Genomic DNA, 20,491 nt, shown 5'->3' with positions numbered 1-20,491 from the left:
TCCATCCTTCAATTCCTCTTTCTTGGAGGTGGAGTGACAAGACTAGGTGGGGAAGGAAGAGCTGTTGAGCTAAATCATAAACAATTACTGATGCTGTTGTATAGAGCCTGCCTCTTCCTACAACATTGTCTCTCTCTTCTTCCAGGATTGCCTACAATCTTAGATTCTCACGCCTTAATCAAAAGATAACTGAAAAGTCTTTTCAGGATTGTGACACTTCTAGGAAAATCCTGCACCCAGTTCCAGGTCCAGGGAATCACAGTTATATTTTCCGCATCCACTCCCTCGCCACAGACCAGATTTCACAGCACTGTTTAGGAATACATCAAAATGGGTGGTTTGGGGTTGTAACTATTTCCAATTTCACTGAAGATAGAGTAGAGTTTGTTTTTCCTTCTGTTTTTCTTTCTTTTTCTTGTTATCATTTTCAGAAGATTTAAAGGAAGGATTTTCCAATGTTTAAACCGAAGTCTCTTCTTTGAATGCTCAATAGACCTCAGGTTAAGAATGAACCTCAATGCCCTTACAATTTCCATTACTCTGCTTCCAGCTAAAGAAAAGCCAGAATGAGTGTGTGAGGGAGGTATGGAAGCTGTACCAGTTATAAGAGAAGAGAAGATGGAAGCTTTATCTTGCCAACACGGTTTTTAAGAATCAGGTACCCTGGTGCACTCCTTCTCCTTGCTATGAATCTTGTTATTTACTCAGCCTTCTTCATTGAAAGATGACCATTTTGAAAGATACATATTTTTTTCCTGTGTTTAAAATAAGACTTAGAGGAGAAAATCAACCTCGAGTTAGTTCATCATGCCCTTCTCTGTGCTAGTTCTGTACTTTGGACAAACTCCGCCATCATATCACTTAGAAACTGTACCTCTTTCACTAGCATAGGAGACCCTCCAGTGCCTGGCACAAGTCATAACACACAGTAATGCCCAAATGCTGGGCAATCAAGCAAAACAGTTCAAGGAACTCATTGTGCAAAGCAAATCTCATCTTTTCAAAGCTAAAGTCTATCTCTTCCCAAACTTCTCTCTCTCCCCCTACAGCTTCCCCATATAAGTTCCCCCTTTCCAGAGATAACCAGGGCAGGAGAAGCTAGTTTGCTATATGTGTGCAGGCAGCACCACGTGAAACAGGCACAATGAAACGATTTCCTTAGACCTGCAGTTTAAAGCCTTTTCTTTTTTTCCATTTTTGTTCAAGACTCAACTGTCCAACCTGGCCCAGGCCTAAAGCAAGAACAAAAAGTCAAATGAAAAGTTTAAAACCGATATGCTCAGAATCTCCATCCCATCTCTGAAGGCAGCCCCTGGAATGCATGCGTCACCTTTTTGAGTAAAGCCATCTCTCCTCCCTTCTTTTTCCTTCCTCCAAGGCTCTGGAGCCAGCTTTGGGTGGGGCCCCTCCTCGCCACAGAGACCAACTTGCTATTTTGGGGATTTTATGCTTCAAAGAGTCTGATTCTGATTGGGTTGCAAGTTAACTGGAAATTTAGCCACAGAGAGTGGCTCCAGGCCAAGAGGGGCAGCTTGCACTTGACTGGGTATTAGAAGGACAACTAATACTTAAGTGCTTCTTCATCAAGCAACCTGGTCCAAATCTCAAATCCTGGATCTGCCAGTTTCTAGTCATGTGACCTAAGACAAATTGCTTGACCTCTCTGAACCTTTATTTTTCTCATCTGTAAATTGAGCTTAGTAGCACCCATTTCACATGATCATGCATGCACAATAATTAGCATAGCTTCTTCCACACAGATTAAGCTCTCAAATACTAACTTGTATGCAAAATCTCTCTCTCTCTTTCTCTCTCATGTGTGCACAAGCACACACACATATGCACACAATGATCATTTACTGGGTACCAGCTGCTGGACTAAGTATTGTGCCTGTATCTTTGTTCAAGCTCTATGAAGTTCGTATCTAGTACCATGATTTTGCAGATGATGAAAGTGAGACTCAGAAATGTTAAGTCATTTGCCTCCGATGGCACAACTAGTAAGTAAAGGAGTGAAGTGCAGATTTGAATCTAGATCTCTGACTCCAAAACCCATGTTCTTAGATGGTCTGGCTGCTTCATTTCATATCAGTAACCCAAGATATCCCAAGTTCTCTTCCCAGCCCAAATCAAAGTCTCCAAACTCCTGTATATCAGATTGAGAAAGGGCCATTGCAAGGAAGCCCCCACATTGACCAAGTCACCGGATATCTCTGTGGCCTCATGCAGGAGGGTCCCACCCCTTGATTATCTCTAGCAGAGAACTTCAGCTCATCACTCCCTCTGTGAAGGATTCTCTGACTCCCTCTATCCCACAGTTCAGAAAGAGTTAGTGCCATTCTTTTCTATAGTCCCGAAGATCTTTGTCATTTCTCTATCTCAATTAGTACTTCTAACTCATCAGAGACTGTTTTAATGTATCTGTCTCCATTCTTAAACTGGTTCCTGAGAGCAAGGTCTGTGACTTATTTGTACGTTCTCCACCTGGTATCCAGAAGATGAGAGTAAATGAGTGTTGAATGAAAGATCACACAAACAGCTCCTCTTACGCAAAAAGTAGTCACATAAGAGGTGCTGTGCCAAGCACTTTCCATATGTTCTCTGGTTTCATTCTCACAATCATTCCATAGAGAGGTACTGTTGTTGTCCTCATTTTATAGAGGAAGAAACTGAGCCTCAAGGTGATGAAGCAATTGACCATGATCTTACTTAAATGGTAGAGTGAGGCAATACACCAAATTATGCCCCTCTCCAAGGACATGCTCTTTTCCTTGATCCAAAGTCAAAGAAGAAATTAGCTTTCTCTGTGACATACCTCATCACTGCACTTTAGATCTCACTCTCACATGTATAAAAAAGGCACGACCACACTGAATGGCATCCCACAATTAGGGCTTTACTTCTTAGGGTCACTGTGACATCTCTGTGCAACACAACCTCTTCTTAACACATACCATTCCCTTCTCTGATCCTCTACAAGAGCATCACTGTAAATCCTTGTCTGCTATTTCTTTAATCAAAGACAAGGAATGAGGCCTGAGATGTGTGTCCAAGAAGACAAAATGCCAGAAAAGGGGAGACAGGGCTGGAAGGAAGGCAAAAGGCCATAGAAGGATTGAGGTTGAGGGCAGCTCCGGCCATCCCCTGCCGTTTGAGGGCAGTCCAGAATCTGTGACTGTCAGCAGCGAAGTGAGCAAGGCCAAGGCCCTCCCTGTCTGCCTCTGAGATCATCCCCCAAGTACTCTGCCACCCTGGCTAGCCAGGGATTAGCCCTGTCTCTCAGGAAGGCACTGCTACTGCCTGGCTCTGTGTCCTGGTCCCAGACACTGAGACAACCCCAGAGCTGACTCAGTTGTCCCCTCCTTCAAGCACCTTTCACAGTGGGAATTGCCTGTCCTGTCTACTTGTCCATTTGCCTCTCACTGCAAAGAGTCCCATTTATTGCTGCGGCCGAGCACGTTGGACAGGGACTGACATAGCATCAGTGCTTGGTCAGTGTCTATTGGCTTTAGAGGAACCAAGGTGTGGAGAAGAAAGCACAGACTTCACAGTCAAATGCACATGGATTCGAATACTAATCCTGCCACTTAGTCTCTAGGACACCATCTCCCCAAGGCTCCTTTATCTCATTTACAATTACGAGTAATAATTCCTCTGATTCAGCATCGCCTTGTGAATCCCATGAGATACTCCAAGTAAAAGCAGTTTATAAACAGTAAAATGCTGACCAATAAGTAATTCTCATTAAAATCAAGTAATCTAATATCCCATTATTAAAGCTGCTCGTCTTAGATGTTTCTAATTGGAGTCCCATTTTATAGAGTTTGGGTGCACAGGCCTCCCAAAGATTTGCCTTATGCCTTCCGTGTGCTTGGAAGTGGCCCCTTGTGTTATCATTATATCTACTGCATTCATTCATCATTCATTCATCTATATTACTTCATTCAGAAACTACATATCACTTATTCTTTTCCAGGCTCTGTAACAAGTTCAAGAGATGCCCCAGTGAGCAAAGTTGTCATGGTTTTTGTCTCTTGGTGCTTGTAGATTAATGGGAGAGAAGGACATTACGCAAATAATCATTAAACAGTTTATCATAGTTGTGATAGTGCTAAGAAAATGGAAAGGACAGGAAATCAGGGAAGTATATAGCAGAGGGTGAACTGTGTGTGTGCAAGTGTGTGGTGTGTCTCCGTGGTAGTAGGTTTGGGAGGCAATGCTTAAAAATATTTCCTGAGGACTTTCCTGAGGACCTGTCAACTAAACAGCTAAAGAATGAGGAGGACATAAGTGGGTTAAGTGTCTACGTGTGTGTGGCATGCTTGTGTGAAGGTACGGCTCTGGGGCAGGAGGCGAGGGTAGTTAGACCAAAGCTTTCCAGAAAGAGGGATAAGGTTGGCAGGGAAAAAAACCACTAGGTAGGAAAGGGCTTAGCACCTTGAAAGCTGCCTGGGGGACAGACAGGAAAAGACACTTTCTGTAAAGTCTGAAGTCTGTCTCACTTTTTCCTATTGGGTTATACCAATTTTCCCAGCTCTATGAAAGAAAGGAGGAAAAGAAAGAGAAGGTGGTGGGAGAGGAGAGGCATATGGTCAAGGAGAAGGGAGATGAGGGAGAGGAGGAGAAGATGGAGACTATTGCAATTCCTTACAATTTAACAGCATTATTCTTTACAGAACTTTATCACTCGCCACCTGGTTCCCTGTCTCATCAGTGGCCTTGTTTTACTCCATCATTTGAACTAAAAAGATGGGAATTGTCCTAATCTCTCTCCTCTTTATATTCAGCATCCAAGTATCATTGCTTCTACCCATGAAATATATCAAATCCAATGTTGCCTCCTTCCTCTCACTGCTCTGTCTACGTTAGGCCAGACCCTCAGCACGCTCCAACCTCAACTGTTACAACAGCCCTCATCCTTAAGGAAAAACCTAAACTCCTTTGCTTGGCACAGGGTGGAATTCAGAATTTGCAGGGCTCAGTGCAAAATGAAAACATAGAGCTCCTTCTTAAAAAATTAAGACTTTCAAGACAGCAATAGCAAGCATTAAGCAAAGTACAAGGCCTTTCTAAGTACAGGGTGTGTAACCGAATGGGCTGCATGCCCAGGGAGCCAACCCTGCCTGGCACTAATGGCCCCACATGAACCAACCCCTGGCACCTCTCCTGTGCTGTCCAGATTACGTATTTCTCCCCAGTAAACCTCACACTCTATCATGCCTTTTATTTGCACAAGCTGCCCCACCTGGACTCTCTTTTCCATCTGGATTAACTACTTCTTACCCACCAAGCTTCATCCCAGACACCCTCTCCTTGCTATTCTGCAGGGCATATGGCCCAATTCTGGGTTCCCACAGCCCTGACCTTCCCTTGCTAACAGCAATTACCGAACCTCCCTGAAACTTTTATTTCGCATTTCTCACCCAGATCTTGAGTTCTCCAATGAAAGAGATGAGGTCTTCCAATTCTAGACCATGAAGGCCCAATATTGATCATTTCTGGCATCTGTTGAGTACTTACTTAATACCCTAAACTGTGCTAAATAATTTATATGTGTCATCTTATGTGATACATATTATTATAGTGGAAGTAGCTTACTCAAGATCTAAGAAGTGGCAGCTAGGAAGCGGCAGAGTCAGTAGTCATTCATAGGAACCTGTGAATGTTACCTTATACGGCAAAAATAGGATTTTGCAGACATGATTAAGTTAAGGATTTTGAGATGGAGAAATTTTCCTGGATCATTTGCCTGTGAATGAAATCACATTTATAATCAATGCATGCAATCAGTCACACATGCAATCAGTTTGGGTGGATCCTTATCTTACAAGGAGATTACAGACAGAAGAAGGAAAGGCGGTGTGATCACAAGGGTACAGACTCAAGTGATGTGACCACAAGCGAAAGAATGCCAGCAGCCACCAGAAGCTAGGAGAGGCAAGAAAGTCTCCCCTCGAGCCTTCACACAGCCCTGCTGACACCTTGATTTCAGTCCAAGGATACAATTTTGCTCTTCTGGCCTCTAGAACTGCAAGAAAATACATTTTTGTTGTAAGTCACCAAGTTTGTGGCAATATGTTACAGCAGCTACAAAAAATTAATGTATAGGATATATGTTTATTTAGAAGCATGGTTGAGTGAGTGGTGAATTCATGGAAGAATGAATTGTACAGTGGATGATTCTCATCAAACACTCACACACAAACACGCATTTGTACACACCCAAATTTCAACTTCCAGGGTAAGCATTGCCCTCATTGTACATATGAAGGAATTGGGGCTAAGAGTTTAAATGGCTTTTATAAAATCACCAGCTAATGGAAAAAATATCTGGGAGTAGACACCAGGCTGTCTGACTCCTAGTTCTGAACTTCTTCTGCTATAACTCGGTTTTTCCTTTCTCAGTAGGGGAAGAAAAAAATCAGCTTAAAGGAGATACAACCTATAAGTAAATTTTCTACTTCAAATTTTGAATCTCCGCGTTAATCCACACCTATGTCCACCTGATGTATAATTAGTGGGAGAACAGCCCACAGATCCTCAGCTACCACAGCTGTGAACCCCTTGAGGGCAAGGACCACCTCTTCCTCATGCCATTACTCCTGGTCGCTGGCACAGTATTTGGCAGCTAGCGATACTTGGTGAATGTTTGAAGAAAAGAAGAGGTGAATCAAAGAAATCCAATACCAGACTTAGTAAAAATTGTGAGTTTAAGCACCTTTTTTTACATTTCGTTATGAATTTAGATACCCAAGTCACTAAAATATTGGTAAAAATAATCTTCAAACAAGCGGAAAATATTAGCTTGTAGTATGATTCTAGATGTGTCTGCCTTCACTCCTAGCTGAGAATTCTTTCAGAGGAGACAACGTGTTTCTAGGTCTCTGTATCTCTCATCTCATGGGAGGTGTTCAATAAACCAATATTTAATATAACTAAAGACATGATAATATCCCGTTCCTCTGCCTTGAGCAGGCAAAGCTTTTATGCTTCTGGGACACAAATCTGACTCTTCTCTTCCTATGACTTGGTGTGACAGTTCCAATTTGAATATAAGTAGTAGTTGTATCATTTCAGCCACCATGCATCTCCATCACTGTATGTAATTGAGGGATAACACTGGCATCCTCAGGGAGGAATTACGTATGGAAGATTCATGCCTTAGGGATGTGAAGTTCCCAGTTGAAAGCCCTCTGTTAATTTATAGGAGGTCATAAATCAGCAGGAAAAGAAACATTGGCTCGCAATCCATGGAAGGAAAAAGACATCCTCCAGGACCAAATGAAAACCAGGCCTCAAGCCTAAGGATGATTTAAGACCCTGGGCTCAATTATATGTCCCTGTCTGATTTGGATTCCTTGAGACTTCTCTGCTTAGACCAGAAGAAGGGAGGTTTTTGCACTGACCATTGACCATGAATTGAGAGGGATACAAAATGTTATTCATCTAGCCATACATCACCAACAGTGCCATTTCTGCTAAGGATAGTGATGCCGTGCATTGCATCATTTACCATCGGACCCTGCCAATTGGCTGCAACCATCATCATCCCCTTGGGCCAAGGTTTGTACTTGTAAAAGACAGCTTGCATTCAGATACTGATTTAAGACTGGCTTCTTAGCCTCGGCCAAAGTATTTAGAATACTGTTGTTGTGGGCTGGAAGCAAGAAAGAAAACAGGTGCAAATAGCCTATGCTGTATTTGGGGTGGTGGTTACCCAGGTATAAACAAAAGTGGAAACTCATCTAATGGGATATTTCAGAACTGTATATTTTATCATATGTAAAGTTAGAAAATGCCAATGAAATTGTTTCAGCAAAAAAAATGGTTATTAAATTACTAGAAACTAATTACATGGAAATGTAACTATCTCCACGTAGTTTATGATTTCTGATCAGGGCAAGAAATATTTCCTGAGAACCTACTATTATGGGTCAAGATGTGTGTTCAATGCTAAACATAGGAATTCCCTGCCCTCCAGGGGCTTCTGGGCCAGAGGAATAGGCAAGGCACGTGAACAGGCAGTTATAATAGTTTGATAAGCGCTGTGATGGGGAAACATAGCAGGGGCTATGGGAGCAAAGAGAAGCCGTTCAACTCAGTTGGAAGGCAAGGGTAGAGTCCTAAGGCTTGAAGGATGAGTAGAAGTTTTCCAGTCAGAATTCAGAGAGGGCAACTGGAATAGAGAAAACAGCTTTAGCAAAGGAACAGACAGCAGTGTGAAATAACAGTTTTGTGTTTTAGGATTTTTTTAAAATCATTATGAGTAGTTGGGGTGGGAGAGGTTGTTGGATTAAAGAAGATGAGGTTGGAGAGGGCAGTCAATGAGACTGGAAATGTTAAGAAATAAATTTTTTCCAGATGAGAGTTTGTCTCAGCTGAGCTAAAGGAAAGCAGACTGGAGGCTGTGTCCATTTCGGTGGACATGGGAACAGGGAATATTATTTTGTTCTATTTTACCCATTGACATGGCAGAATAAGAAAAGAAGATAATGAAGACAGCACTGGATAGGAGTGAGTGAGCTACATGGAAAGCAGAAGACTTGGGTTCCAGGTTTTTCTCTTTCTTGAAACTTACTGTGTGACTTTGGGTAGGTCTCTACCTCTCTGAGCCTGTTTCCTCATTAGTCAGTTAGAGTTGATGATAGCTACTTTACAAAACTAGAATGAGATGCAGGGATATCGGGTAAAGCACTTTAGATATTATAAAGAGGGTTTTTTAAAATAAGTTTGCTTATAAAATTAATGAGAGGAGCAGAAAGGAATTTAATATATAAAAAGGAATCTATCTATACAAAGTTCTTTCCAACTTTTAATTTCCATGAACCTGGCAGATGACCTGTGAGTGGCCCATAGGAAGAGGGTCATGGAGATTTGACTGCCTGAGTGGAGGCAAGAATACATCAAGCTAGACATTCAGAGAAGAGTGTTACGAATATTCAAGAGAGGAAAGAGGCGGCGTTGGGAAAAGCAGGCTGCTCAAGAGCGAGAGCAGGGGATGTTTTGAGAGCTTGATGAATTTTGTGAACTCTCTACAAGGTTCTTACAAATTTCACCAGTGTGGTGGAACATTGAAATCATGTCACGTTCCCTGCTCTAGGGCCTTCACACCAAGTGGGAGGCAAGGCTATAATTCCCTGGGCAGAGTCCAGGAGTGGGCATAGCATTTGGCACTGCTGAGTCACCCACAGGATATTAAGAGACACTGAGTGCCTCCCCTGTGCCTCCACTGACCCGTCTTAACGTTCTGTTGAGACTCAAATCCTGTTTGTAAATGGAAGACCCCCAACCCTCACAGGGGTCCCCCTTTGCTGTTCTGTGGGAGCCATCCAGTCCCGTCTAATTGATTGATTCCTCCGGATACGCTGACGGTGGTCCCAGGGGGAAGGGGGTCTTGGCAGGATATCTCCCCCATATTCTTAGCTCATTTGCTACCATGGCCTTGCCAAGTTTTGCTTCCCGTTGCATTTCATCAGATCATTCCTTAGTCTGTCTCCTTAAGGCACATTCAAAGAATCTGAATTAAGTTTCAGTCAGCCCCTGACTTTCCCCAGAACGCGTTGTTAAGGAACTCGCCTACAAAAGGCAGCCCGGGCGCTGTCCCAGACTCCAACCTCCCTTTCCTCTCCTCCTCATGCTCCTCCTCATCATTCAATTAATCCCCAGCCAGTTTTCCTCGGTGGCCCCTGCTCTCCTGGTCCCTGGGAAAGCCTTGCATATCCTGAACAGCTATGCCAAGAATCTGCCCATCAGAGACGTTCTCTTCTGCTCACCGCAGCCGTGAGACTTTTGTTTAACTCTCTCTGGATTTGGAAGCAGTTTCATCTTCTGGAGAAGAGCATATGAGCTCCAGTCTCCAACTTCCTCTATATCAAAGCCCGACCCCTTGGGTAATAGGGCTGCTACAAGTGCCACCTGTCAAGTGCTCCCATCCACCCAAAGCAAATCCTTCTCTGAGACAAAGGAGAGAATTAACTTGCAATATCTTACATATAAATCATTTATCAGAGTAAGTGAGTACAACCTTTGTTTCCACAGCCTTCTTTAAGCTAAGAGGTTGCTAGCAAATATTCTCTGAAATATCCACAAGTACTTTCAAGATGCAGCTTTTGGGAGCATGGGAAACATCTGCCTATCAAAAGCAACTGAAATAAATCCCTCATCTGATGAGTTATCTTGATCCCCACTGCTAGGACTCTAGTCTAGGCCACTGTTAGCTCTTACCTGACCCACCCCGTAGCATCCCACATGGGGTCCCTGTCATCCCCTTTACACATCTTAATCTATTCTCCACTAGATAGCTACAGAGAGTCTTTAAAAATGTATATTACATCTCACTTTATCCTCTCTTATCCTCAGTCAAAACCTCCTTAGAATAAAACTCAAACTCTTTAGTCCTGCCTAGAAAGCCCAATGGTTTTCTTCTTGCCTACCTGTCTAAGCTTGACCCCTGTCACTCTTGGTCTCATCCACTCTGCTCCAGCCATTGCAGTACTTTCTGTTTCTCAAATTCCCAAACTGATTCCTTCTTAGGAGCCCTTACAGTAGAAGTTTCCCTTTTGTGTGATAGTCTCCCTTCTGATTTTTATATACTAGACCCCCTCTTGTCATTCAGATCAAGGATCTTCAGAGAGGCCTCCCTTGCGCGCCTAATTTGGATCTGACATATAGTATTAGGTTAAGCCATGTGAAATTGCTATTTGGTAGGTTAAACATTGGAAGTTTCATGAGGTCCAACCTAACCAAAGCTCCACATCTATTTGTCTTGCATGAATAGTGAGTTTTTATGCATGTTTGTGTTGTTCACACTGTTTTTATATAGTGTGTAGCATTATGTCTGATACACAGTAGCTATTTAATAAAAGGTAGTTGCTACTACTGTCATTGTTGTCATTGTCATCATTATCATCATCCTTCTAAACCAGGAAGAAAAATGTAGGAGACGAGGAAGATATAGGAGCAGGGGAAACCTCAACTTAAACTGGATTGGGATATAGGAGACAAAGCGTCTGAGCTTGGATTTTCCATTGTTGCCAAACTGTAATCTGGGATAGGGCTGTATCTTTGGGAAATAACACAAGGGTTGGATTTTCAAATAGACCCACAAGAAATGAATATCTTTCCAAGAATGAAGTTTATGAATAATTTCAAAGCTACAAGTAGTCACAAGGCACAGGGAAAGCAGGGAGAGTCCAGTGCTGCCAATGCCACTTCCCAGGTCCTTTCTTGCCACATTAGGACTTGCCCTGATCCAGATTTTGCATATAGGTCTCTAAAAATGTATACAAGCACATCACTTGCACAAAAGCCAGCTCTTTTGGTCACAGAACATCTCTATTTCATAATCCAGTAGTTACATAACTTACATGATATTTTTTTAGGGAGCCATGCCCCATAAATCCTTAGACTCCAGGTTTATTTACCATAAGTAATCCTAGACTGATAAAGTACGTGCTGCTAAAAGTACCCCAAAGATAAAAACTCTGTCACTAATAAATACCATCAGTGGTTTTCCCTGGAATCCTTAATAGCATATTTACAGGATCTGACCATGTCACATTTCTTTTCCTGGGGCATCCCAAGGAAAGGGAAAGAATCTTGCAAGCTTGTGTAACCCTTTCCTTCCCACTTCTGTAGCCTATGTTTCCCTCATCTGTGAAATGAAAACCTTGCTCACCATATCTGAGGACCCAAAGTGTTCCAAGTCTCATTGAACTCACAATAACTGAGGCTGTTCCCAGTCACCACCTGTACCAGGCAGAAGCTACATAAACAGCATGTAGTACAAGGGATTCTCCGCCAGGGGGATTGTTAAACTCAACCCCAAAAGCTCCTTCCTACTTAAAGATTACTGAGTAAATGGGGTGTAATGAAAGGCATGTGAGCTCTGGAGTAGAGAGGCCTGGGTTTGAGGCTCAGATCTAGAATGTAATGGCTATCGGTCCTTGAGAAAGTAGCAAAATGTGTCTATGCCCCTGTTTTCTCATCCATTAGATGGCAATCATGAATTATAGGTGAGATGATGCATGTCAACATCAAGCACAGTGACTGGCATAAAGTAATTGGCAGTGATGAAGCCATTCATTCATTTTTTCCCATTGTATGTATCTACTCTTTCACAAGGCCTTTCTTTCTACATTGCCCACAGTGTACAAAGATAGAATAGGATGCTGGGAGTTAGGCACTCTCTCGTGGGCAGCACAGATAGACCACTAGCCACGCATACCTCTTTCTATCCCTACCCTCTTGCCTCTGGCTCCAATTCATTGCACACACAGCTTCCTAAACTACAGATCTGGGCCACTGATTTGCTTAAAACTCTCCACTAGGTCCCAATCAGTTTAAAAATAAATCCTAAACTCTTCATCCCCTTGAGCAAGGCTCTCAGTGACTAGGCTCCTGTTTGCGTCTCACTGACCCCCAGGGTTAGTGAGGGTAGACTAAGTGCTGCAGCAAATAATCCCAAAATTTTAGCACAATAACACAATAAAAGTTTGTTTCTCATTCATGCCTCCATCTAACATGGGTTGGCTGAGACAAGGGCGATTGCCCTGGGAAAAAATTCAGAACCCTTATTTTCTTTGGTCTTGCGGGTCGCTCTCCTCTCTAGGTTCTCAGAGTTCTCTCTGTTGGCCAGAATATTGGGAAAGAGAGAAAGGATTGCTCATGGAAAGTTTATGGTCCAGACCTAGAATACATGCATATCACTTTCTGTCCCATTCTATTGGCCAGAAATGAAATCAGAATATCTTTCTACCTAACAGCTAAGGAGGCTGGAAAATTAGATATTGGGGGATCAATAGCATTCTTTGCCCTATTCCCTTACTACTGACACTGGAGCAACTCTAGACTCCTTGTGCTCATCTGCCACACCATTCAGGTTCATACCTCTGTGCTTTTGACCCTGCTTGTCTCTCTGTCAATAACACGTTAGGTAATCTCCTTTTTATCCTTCAGTTCTTATCCAAGCATTGCCTTCTCAGGTCTACCTTTATTGGGCCCCTTCCTCACCCAGAGATAAAGCCAATTGCTCATCCTTCTTAGTACCTCTAGACTTTGCCCATACTGTCCCTCCATCCTGTGGTTTGTACATATGCTTGCCTCTCTTCTAGAATTCCTGCTCCTTCTGAGCAGAGGCCTGTGCTAATGCCTCACTGTGTCCTCACCATCCTGCACACACCCCAGAACGAGTGAGCTGCTCAGTGGGAAATTGCAATGATACTCAATCTCCTCAGAGAAATAGAGCTGAGTGTTACAAGCCAAGTTGAAAGTCAGACCACCTGGTTTTGAAGCTTGACGCTGTTGCATAACCTTGATCAAATTGCTTACCTGCTGAGTCTCAAGCACCTCATTTGTAAAGTCAGAAGAACATTAGCTCTCCATATCACAAGATCACGAAGAGTGCATGAATTAATGGATGGAAAGCTCTCGGTATGGGGCTTGCTACACACAAGGAAGACTCCATAAAATATTAGCTATTGCAATTTTATATCCTTCTGACCTGCTTTGTGGATGGGAGAAGAAATGCTCTGCCCTGACTTTGAGCAGTCGCATATTAGGACAGGGAACCTCTTGCTGTGGACACGTGGCCCCCAGGGAGTGACTCAGGCATGCCAAGGCCTTAGTGAGCTCTCATGGCCCTGGAAGGGTTCCTTGAGTGAGGTCTGGCAGGGGCAAGGAAAAGCTGACAAATTAAATGATTTAGTCTGCTCAGCAAAGTAAACGTGGCTCCAGGAAGTTAGAAGTAACTCAGAATGGAAGCACCAACTGCCACTGGGTGGAGGAAACTTTTTTTCCAAATTCAATTTGTTTTCACTTGAGCTGCTTCATTGCATCAACACAGCATTTTGGAACATTGGCTAAAGTCCCTGAAAAAGTCTCCCTTTTTAAGTGTTTTTTTCCCCCTCTCTCCTCCCTAGTTCCTCAAATGCAATAAAAATTAAACACTTGGAAACCTAGAGAAAGCCCCCCACAGCACCGGGTCAGCATAGGTGCGCACCAGGTATGTGCTTGCAAATTGGTTGGCAAAGATGGGACTGTAGGTTTGGCCATCAGTTGCCACAAGCAGCGCAGTGACTGCAGTTAAATCATTCGCCAGAATGGCCCTGCAGTTGATAAATGGCCTTCTCTTCACAAAGACCCTTTCATCCAGGTCAGTCTTGTGTGAGGCCCTCAGTGTCTCCCCATTGCAGCCTCAAGAGGAAGGAGGAGGAAGGAAGTAGATCCTAGTCTGCAGCAGCACAAAAGGTTTCTCAATCAAGAGTTCAGGTTGCAACCCCTTCTCTGCTTACGCATTCGGACAACAGACACCCTCCACCAACATGACCGGGACAGGGGCCCAAAGCCAGAATATGTCAGGGGAGTTTTCTTCTTTATTACCTGGAACTTCTTTAAAAAGAACAATAAACCAGAGAACCCTGCTTGTACTGGTCCTTGCAAGATTCTGAGATGACCTAACCCTTCCAGTTCAGAACCAGCTCACTCCAAACCAGATCTTGTTCCTTCTGAGTATGAATCATCCCAATTTTAAAGTTTCAGTTCTCTCTGTTGGAGAGGAAATATATAATGTCAACAGAAAAGATCACATAAAGGATATTTTTCTTCTTTTCTTCCTTCTATTACCTCCTCACCTTTTTTTTTGTTTTTATAAGAACCTGGCAGAGCTGACAAATTAAGCAGATTTTTCCACATAGGGAACATAAGGATTCTTTGTAAACTGTATGCAGGAGTTAACATGACTATGGTGGCCTAGTTTAGGAAGATAATTTTACTTAATTTTTCTCTCTAAATTATTAGTTATTTAATGCCTAAATATGTGAAAAATTGTCTGTAAAGGAATAACGAAAGTATAACACCACTATTTTCTTGGTTTTTGCCAAGAGACCAGTACTCTGTTGTAATCCTCACACTATCCTGTAGGATCTCTTTGTTTAGAGAAAATTACAAGTCGAGAACTTTGTTCAAGGTTGTCCCACAGACAGAGCATCGCAAAGCCATCAATCAATCAAATTTCAGCTTTTCAGACTTTAAAGACCACTGACATCTGTAACTGTGAATCTCTTTGCCTCACCATCCCCTTCTTCAAGATGGCAGCATGATTTGCCTCTTGGGGTTGTTAGAAGGATTAAATTAAATCTACTTGAATGAACCTATTCCTCTTACATTTTATGTGGTTGTATATGAAATTCTACCAGCATAGGATCTGAAGCCTCAGTCGTTTGGAGAAGTTCAAGGAGACAGAATGTGAGGGGACAGGTCAAGGGGGTGCAGAGTTCCCCTCGACTTCCCTCCACACCACTCCCACACTCTGCTTTGCTGGCAGTTAGCCCTGCACTAAGCATGTCACAGGACTAGCGATGAGGCTTGGTCCTTGGACCTCTCTCAATGGCTGCTATATAACTGCTTCTCAGTAAATGTTGGTTGAGATGTCAGCTGAGGTCTTCTTGACCTTTGAGATCTCAACAAAATTAGCTTGACACCTTCCCCACTTGTGCAACCTATGGACACTCAAAATCTTTTCCAGTCCTTCGGCAAATTCCCAGGAAACCAGAATCCTCTTGTCTCTGAGGGTCTTATGTCTAGATGAGTATCTCTGTTTTAGTCCATAAAGACCCAGCCAGGAAAAAAAAAAACAAAAAACGAAAAAACCCAACTATTTCTTTGAGTCTCTAAAAACTCCGCTTAGACATTCGTGAGAAGAGTAGACTTTAATTCTAGGGAGAGGAGCCCCAGAGGAGAAATCTCTGTCACCACAAGGAAAACAACTGTCAATGGGACAGAATCTCATCAGTCAACAAATGTCCTCTGCCCATCACACTACCAAGGTATTTCATAAAACCTTCATAGCGCCCGATATCAGCCTCTCTCTCCATTTTGCTGACTTCTCCATTCCCTTTCTCCCTTTCTTCATCTCATTACTCATCTCTCACTCATTTCACTTAAGGAGCAAAATTGATAAGTCATGTTCCTATCCCAAAGAAAGTTGACACTCTCATCTATAATGGTTGGGCATCTGTCAACACCCACATCTTGAAGATCTCACCCACCCCAAAAGGACTTATTAACCTCCACCCACCCTTCTTCCCAGGAGGCATGCCAATGCTGGATGCTAAGATCATTAGATAAATAATAACAAAATGTCTACAGTTCTTACGTTGCACCAGGCACTGTTTTAAGCATGTTGTATCCTCACAACAACTCCATAAGATTGTTATTATTGTATTCCCATTTCACAGATGGGAACTGAGGCACAGAGAGGTTACACAACTTGCTCAAGGTCACATAGATAGTGGTAGACCCATGATTCAACCTCTGGCAGTCTTGTTCCAGAGTCTGTGCTATTAAATTCTATATATACTCATCAGATAGAGAGAAAGATGGACAGCCAGATATTTCCCTCTCCCACCTCACTACAAAATGAAGAAATGCATTTATTTACAAAATAAATGAATGAGTAGACTTTGAAGCAAAACTTTGGGGTTTTGGAAAATGTATAAAACATAAACAACAAAAAGTAGGCCAGAAACTATCAAGGTTAGAAACAATAGTAAGATCTAAGAGGGGAGTTTCAGAAGGAAGAGAAGGAGCCCCTGGGGCAAGCAGTCATCAGGAACATTGACCAGGCTCTGGGAAGTTCTGTGCAGGGGTTAAGTTGGGTCAGGGAAGGGCTGTGTTTTAAATCTTATAATCTATCTCCCATTCCTGCAGGAAAAGCATCGTGGCCACTGAGCAGGCTGCTTCCTTTTGAAGGCCCTTCAGGGGAGATGGAGGTTATAAAGAGACAGGAGGAGAGAGCTTTTCATTACATAAAGACTCAAGTTGCTGCAGAGGAAGGGCCCCTCATCAGAGGAGTCAACTCAGGAAAGTTTCCACTTCCAAGTGCTCTTTGTTCTAACTGGAAACCACCGTAGTGTGTCTAGATCTGGATGATGATGTCTGTTATAAGAATACAACTCTCTCATCCAAGTTCAGCCGACTGCGTAAGCAGGGCTGGGGCGTCTTAACGAGTTGAGGGAGTTACATTTCTCTCCCCCAGCTCCTCTTTCTAAACACTTTGCTCCTGTCAACAAAGGAAAAGTTAAATCATCCTGAATTTCCAGATCCGTTATTAAAGAAGAGAAGGAAAATCACTCTGATTAGATTCTTTGACATTTACGTTGTTTAAAGATCTATCTTGAGAAATAACAGTCTCATTCACTAAAATTTCATCTTTTCCATTTGGCAAACTCTCATACCCTCACCTTTCCTTCCACCCAGATTAAATGAAAGGTTATCTCATTAGCACAATACTTTCTTTGTGGGCTCCAGCGTCACATATATACAGAATTATAATGATGATAACAATACTCTTTATTAAGTACTTACTATTTGATTACACCATGCTAACTGTTTGACAAGCATAATCTTACTGAAGTTCTAAGACAGCTCTGAGATGAATAATATGGTCCTCCCTTTATAGTTGAAGAATCTGAGGCTCAGAGAAGGTCCCATGAGCAGTGAATGACAGAACTTGGACTCAACCCAGGTCTGGCTGATTCCAGAGCTTTAATTACTTCACTAATTGCTCTAGCTACGACTGGGCCACTACCACTGGTGGAGAATGCAGCAGAGCTCACTGGCTCCACCACCAGACTATGTGCTCACTTATCTGTCCTAAGAGGACTCCCATCACCAAAAGCCTCTGTTTGCTCTATTTACGTCAGTGACGTTGAGTCTGGAAACTCTTCTGGGACCCTACCCATTCAAGCCACAGGACAGAGCACTCAAGTGGAGGCTCTTCTTCCTCCTAACTCCCACATCACTATAGGTTGGGAATTTGTGTCCTCCTTGCTTCTAACAGCCACTTCTGGATTAGATTTTCTCAGTCTTTCTATATGGTTCCTACTCATTTGAGGTGTTTGCCTTATAGTTCTGCCTTGCACTGTCACTTGAAGACCATCTGTCCTCGTCACTCCTCCTAATTCTTTAGAGATTCATCTCTGCCTTCCACTCTTTCTCCTTACCCCATGTATTGCTTATATCTTTGGTGACTTCAGCATTGGACAGTGCAACATCTTAGCCATTAGGATCACTTGCCCTCTTTATTTGCTATGATCTCCATCTCTCCACTTGGTCCCTATTATCTCAACTCATTTATCCTCAGGATACCTCATTTATCCCCAATATTTCATTTTATAGACTTTCTAGGAACCTCCAGTATACGGACCTCTCTATTTTCTCCTCATCTCCCAGGACTCCCTTGTTCTCACTTCCTTCATTATCCAGCTAAGTTTTCATTGACCTTCACAGCAATTACTTTTCTCAAAATCCTCAGTTTCTTGCTTTGTATTGATATTGTGAGTTCTGTGTAAAACTCAAAACTTGGATTAACTCAATTTGCTGTCTTCTCCATACTTGCACTTGGGCTGCTGGGTAGTTGTGGGGAAAAATAAATCACTCTGAATTCAAAATAGTCTTAATTCATGGTCCCCAACCTTAACCAGACCTTTAATGGTGCCCAGGAGTCCCATTATGTTTCTATAGGCCATGATTTTCGCTTCTCTGAGGCAGCTATTTCAAACTGTCTTCTCTGATCTAAAACACAGGACCCCCACTTCTCCCTTGGTCTCCATATGACCTTGCCTCCCACCAGAAAAATAAAAGACATCAATCAAAACTCCCTCAACTTCCTGCCATAAAACTTACATATTTGTATCTTCACTCAGCCCTCCTCCTCGCCTCTTGATGGACTGGAAGGAATATCCTTTATCTTACCGCAAACTGGATCCCATCCCTTCTTGCCTTCTCAGGAATGTTACTCCATCCGTCTCTCCCTCTCTACTGCCTGCATCCCATTAGCATGTGGACATGGCAACGCCTCCAATCTCCAGGTCCTCCTCCAGATTCCACACACTCTCTTCTCTTTCACGGAGAAGGTTCTCTAAGGTGTCTGTATTAACTATCTCCATTTCATCACCTCCCACTCACTCCTCAGATCTTTGTATCTGGCTTCCCCACCTTCACACCACTGATGCTACACTTGAAAAATCGGCTGATTATCTCCATTGAATGTGCATTTTTCACTTTTCATCTTTCTTGACTTCCCTGTAGTTTAACATGATGGTCACTCAAAGCATTCTCTTCCTTTGACTTCTGGGACATGGTATCCTAGTTTTCCTCCTACCTGTCTGGCTATGCATTCCTTTCCCTATTGTGGACCATCTTGTTTCAGGTTTTCCCATCTCCCTGGTTGATCTCATCTTCTCTTGTGATGGCGCCAATGTATTCATGCTTCCTAAACCTGCATCCCTATTTATGGTCAGTTTTCTGTGCTTCAGACTTTTATATTCAATAATATTCTACAGATTGCACCAGGATGTCTCACAGGCACTTCACATTCAACATTCATAAAACACCCCCACCCCATCTTTCAATAAACCCATTCCTTTTGCTCCTGCATTTTAGTTTCAGTGAATAGTGCCACCATTTGCCCAGTTTCTCAAGCTAGAACAGTAACAACATCCTTGTCTGTGTGCTTTGCCTCAGCTCCCATACATAACGATAATTAAATTCTCTGAAGTCTATTCCTCAGCTATATTCTGAATATACCTGCCTACATCTAGTTTCAATTTCACCCACAGGCCACTACCTGCTCTCTTACTCCAGGTTCTAGCCACGTTACCCTCCCTTTGGATTGTTACCCACATGCCCCCATTCACTTAACATACTCATATTCTTCCAGAAAATTTTCATTTTGATATCACCTTTAAAAGAAAGCCTTTTGTGACTCCAAGACAAGACTGGTTTGGGTACCCCGTCTCTGAGTACCTACAACATCTTGTGATTATCTCCATCATATTTGTTACTAGTTCATAACTTTGTCTTGAACACCTAGCCCAGCTTTTGGAATAATTATCACTTGATAATAAGTGATCATTCAATATTTGTTCAAGAAATGATCTATTTTTATTTTTTTTATTTTTTTTTAAGATTTTTATTTTGTCCTTTTTCTCCCCAAAGCCCTCGAGTACATAGTAGTATATTCTTCGTTGTGGGTCCTTCTAGTTGTGGTATGTGAGACGCTGCCTCAGTGTGGCGTGATGAGCAGTGCCATGTCCGCGCCCAGGATTCGAACCAACAAAACACTGGGCTGCCTGCAGCAGAGCGGACGAACTTAACCACTCGGCACGGGGCCAGCCCCAAGAAATTGTCTATTTTTAAACTATAACTTTGTTTTCTATCAGTTGTGCAGTGACATATGAACATATATTACTAAATGAGTGTATGACTATTCTTTTAAAAGTCAGCTTTTTTGAGTTATAATCTACATAAGATAAAATTCGCTAATATTAGGTGCAAATTTCAACGAATTTTGACAAATGTATGCAGTCGAATAAGCAACACTATTGATGCAAAAAATACTTTCGTGCCTCTCTGCAGTAAATCCCTTCTCCTCTCCTTGAAGCCCCTGGAAATGCCAAAATTGTAGTTTTACCTTTCCTAAAATTTAGTA

The sequence above is a fragment of the Equus quagga genome, chromosome 1 (genome assembly GCF_021613505.1).
Source record: "Equus quagga isolate Etosha38 chromosome 1, UCLA_HA_Equagga_1.0, whole genome shotgun sequence".
NCBI classification, from domain to species: Eukaryota; Metazoa; Chordata; class Mammalia; order Perissodactyla; family Equidae; genus Equus; species Equus quagga.
The sequence above is the reverse complement of the archived record's forward strand: the minus strand, read 5'-3'. Positions refer to the sequence as shown.